The sequence below is a fragment of the Rhinopithecus bieti genome, unplaced genomic scaffold, assembly GCF_001698545.2.
Source record: "Rhinopithecus bieti isolate Rb0 unplaced genomic scaffold, ASM169854v2 scaffold_757, whole genome shotgun sequence".
NCBI classification, from domain to species: domain Eukaryota; kingdom Metazoa; phylum Chordata; class Mammalia; order Primates; family Cercopithecidae; genus Rhinopithecus; species Rhinopithecus bieti.
This window is the reverse complement of record NW_016803289.1, coordinates 265274-269708: the sequence shown is the minus strand read 5'-3', so window position 1 is coordinate 269708 and position 4435 is coordinate 265274.

Genomic DNA, 4435 nt, shown 5'->3' with positions numbered 1-4435 from the left:
CCTTCAAAAAGATGTTGAAGTCCTAACCCCCAGTGCCTATGAATGTGGTCTTGTTTGGAAAGAAAGTTTTATCAGATGATCAAGTTAAAGTGATGTATTAGCTTGCTAGGGCTTCCATAACAAAGTACCACAGACTGTTTGGCTTAAAATAATAAGAAATTTATTTCTTCACAGTTCTGGAGCCCAAAAGTCTGAGATGAAGGCATCAGCAGGATTGATTTCTCCTTGGCTTGTTGGTGGCCTTCTTCTCTCTCTTTCTTCACATGGTCTTCCTTCTGTGCATGTTTGTGTCCTCAGTTCTTCTGATAAGGGCACCAATCATATGGGTTATTAGGGCCCAACAATATGACCTCACTTTACGTTAGTGACTTAGTTACCCTTTCAAAGCTCCTGTCTTTAAATACAGTCACATCCTGAGGTACTGGGCGTTAGTACTTCGACATATAAATTTTAGGGACACAATTTTGTGTATAACAGTTGAGGTCATTAGGGTGGCTCTTCATCTAATGTTCTCATAAAAATTTGGACACAAAAGCAGACATGCATAGAGAGAAGACAATGTGAAGTCACAAGAAGACCATCCACAAGCTAAGAAATGCCTGGGGCTATTAGAAGCTAGGGGAGAGGCATGGGACAGATTCTCCCTCAGAGCCCTCAGAAGGAATCCATCCTACCAACAGCAGCTTGATTTATGACTTCTGGAATCCAGAGCTGTGAGACAATAAATTTCTGTTTTACAAGCCATCCATTTGTGGCACTTTGAAAATGAATACATCTGGCTTTTCTTCCCTCTACAGTCAGACAGGCTTTCTCCAGGTGGTGACCAGACTGGACCTTGGCTCTTCCTCTTCCCACTTCTGATCTTTCCGCACACCTTTCCATCTCTACTTTCACAACAGATCCAGAACCTAAAAACTGATCACCACCTGCGCTGATACCATTGTGGTCTCAGCCATCATTTCCTCTTATCTAGATTATGGCAATTGCCTCTTGAGGGGAGAACAAGCTCAAATCGTGATTTTTTCCTGTACTCTCACCACAAAAATCATCAACACAGAAGACGTTCTATATTTTATAAAGACCAGGTTTCACCATGTTGCCTAGGGCAGTATGAAACTCCGGAGTTCCTCTCCCCTCCTTCAGTAATGGCAGTTGTGGTGAGAGTTAAATAAACTAATACATAATATTATTATTAATAATATTGTTATCTACAGTACCACTACAACTGCTCTTCTGTAATTTTTGGCCTTCATGTATGATGAAATATCTCTGTAAGATATTTGGTATCTTAAAGACCAAATAAGGTCATGAACTTCTAAGGTTTGCCAACACACATACAAATGTGTGTGTGGTTTCTCCCCACACAGCAAGCAAGCACTCAGGTCTGCAGTGGACACCAGCTAGGTGTCCTCCAATTCAATCCTGACACTACCTGGAGACAGTTCAGATCCCACAAGTTGAGGACCCAGTCCCACAAGATCACTCCACTGTCCCCACCATCCCCATTCAGATGCTAGTTGCAAGTCCTGACTTCCAGAACTTCTGACTCACCCACTTCAAGATGGGCTTCCCATGACCCTCTCTTTGGATTCAATTAATTTACTAGAGCAGCTCATAGAACTCAGGGAAACACTTACTTTCATTTACCAGTTTATTATAAAGGATAGTGCAAAGGATGTAGCTGAAGAGATGTATAGGGCAAGGTATCGGGGAAGAGGCGTGGAGCTTCCATGCTCTCCCTGGGTGCACCATCCTCCAGAAATCTCCATATGTTTGACTAGCTGGGAGCTCTCTGAACCCTGTTCTTTTGGGTCTCTTAGCAAGACTCCATTGGATAGACATGATTGAAGACAACCAGGTAGAAATATGATTAGCTAAAAATGGGTATGATCTAATACTAACAGACTGAGTCGGGAAACCTAGTAAGGCCCATCTGTCTAGATTCTTCGTGGCCTTCCCGTGCAGCATTTCTTCATGCAGGGTATGAGGCAGGATACTCTCTGGAATGAGAAATCAATCAGAAAAGCCAGGAAAGATTAGAGTCCTGCCTTGGGCAGGTGAAGGGAAGTCAGAAGAAGGTCAGAGAGAGAAAAGCCTGCTTCTGAGGCCTAAAGTGCCCCCAACATTATAGCAAAAGACTGTAGCAAGGGCTATGGGAGTTATGAGCCGGGAACCATGAATCTATATTTATATATAGAGGGAAGAGTGGAGTTTAGTGAGGAGTGGGAGTTGGGGAGGAAATTTTACATATATATATATATGTAAAATATCATACCTCTTAATTGGTCTTTTTCTTCGCTTTGCCTCCCCATATTCACTTCTCCAAACTGTAAGTAGCCAGAGTGATTCTGTTAAAATATAGAGTTGAGATCATGTCTCTCCTCTGCTCAAAACTCTTAATGGCTTCCCATCTCATACAGATAAAGCCAACATCTTTACCATGGCCTGGAGGACCCTATGTGACCTAGATCCATGTTTTCTGACCTTATATCTCAGGAACTCTGCAACAGCCATACTGGCCTCCTTGCAGTTCTGAAATGTATCAGGAGAATGCCTGTTTCAGGGTCTTAGAACCTGCCGTTCCTTCTACCCAGAATGATCCTCTTCCAAATACGAGCATGACTTGCTTCTCCTCTTCTTTCAACTTTTCTGCTTTAATGTAATTTTCTCAGAGAGGTCTTCCTTAGCTCTTTTAAAAAAAATTAAACCCTGCTCCTCTCTCCCCTGCCTGCCATCACTTCTCATCCTTCTTCTCCAGTTTACTTTTTCTCCTTAGTACCCATACTTACTTATCATATATGATATTTTACATATTTGAATCTATTCTGAGATTTTGCTTTGTTTTCCTTGCAAATTCTCATTCTGTACCCTGGTTTCAATAACTATAACCCTGTTCCCTGCCTTGGCTTGTGTCTCTAGCCCACATCTCAAATGTAAAGTTGCTGGATTTTAGAGACAGTCTTGGCCCACTCAGTTTCTGCCCCTGCATTTCAGTTTTCGTTGGTGGAAAAACTGAGCTTCAGGGGTAGGAAGGATTTTGTTCAAGGTCATATTGTATATGAAGTACATTCATGAGTTTTTTCAACATATACTAGGTGCCAGGCATTTTACTAGGCACTGGATAGAGAGGAGTGAATAATATATACAGTTCCTCCAGTCTTGAGAATGTCACAGTAACAGTGAAGTGTTTACATATACAGATAAAACTGGATACAAAAAATCATTGATAGAGAGATGGTCAGGATGGTCAGAAGTGGGAACTGAACCAACATGAAGAAGGTGAGAAAAGCAGAGAGACAGGGTCAGGGCTGGAGTTCTGTGTCACTTAAATCTTGCAGCATTTACAATCATTCATTCATTCGTTCAACCTGAATGTATTGGATGTCTACCATGTTTAAACTCTTGTGCCTCCCTTTGAAGATACAAAAGGTATTTGATATCTTACAAAAGCTCTTTAGTAAGATATTTGGTATCTTAAAGACCAAATAAAGTCGTGAACCTCTAAGGTCTGTCGGCAAATTTCCATCCTCAAGTCCCTGCCCAGTTAAGCCAAGCAATTTCAAAACAATGGAAATTTGTGTCACAGTTTCTTCTCTCTCCCTCAGAGGACCCAGAAAGTAAGATTACTGTTGTGCAAACCGGCTGTGATTCAGAGCTACAAGATTATAAGCTCATGTTGTCAAGTCTGGCACACGTTTCAGAAAGCCCCAACGTCCTTGGAATGGGCAGGTTGCATTTGTTCTTACACAAGTCACTCAGCCAACCAGCCCCAAGTTGAGGTAGCAGGTGGTGGGGTCTTTAATCTTTCAGGACACACCGTTGGCCTTTCATGGTTACTTAATCAGGAGATTAAGTCCTGCTTAAAGATACACTCTGGGAGAAACTGATGGTCAGAGTGGATTGAGGATACAGGGCCCAGGACCCATGCTAGCAGGGGGTTTGTATGTCACATCTGGTCTCCAGCTACTCTGGTAAAAAAGGCAGATACAAAATACCATAAACTCTGCAGATAATTGAACTCTCCTTTGTGGGCCTGTGTAGTCTCCCTGGAAGACTGCTTTTTGTTTTCCCGTAAGGAGGGATTGGTGATATAGTGGAGTGACTTTTCAACATGCATCCAACACATGTAAGAGCGTCTGCATCTCATTCTCCTCTCCACTCCTCCCTCTGTATTTCAAGGAAATGCTGCCTACAGGCTTAGTAAGGTGGGGATTAAGAATTAATTATTGGATTTAGCAATTGGGTCATTGGTGACCTTGACAACACTAGTTTCAGTGAAGTGGTGGGGGCAAATACTGATTGGAATGGACTCAAGACATTATAGGCAGCTCTTTTGAGAAGCATCAGTGGAGCAGAGACTTGGAATACAGCTGGAGGAAGACAGGGAAGATAGGGGGTTAAGAGGGTTAAGAGTGGTTTTTTTTTTTTTTTTTNT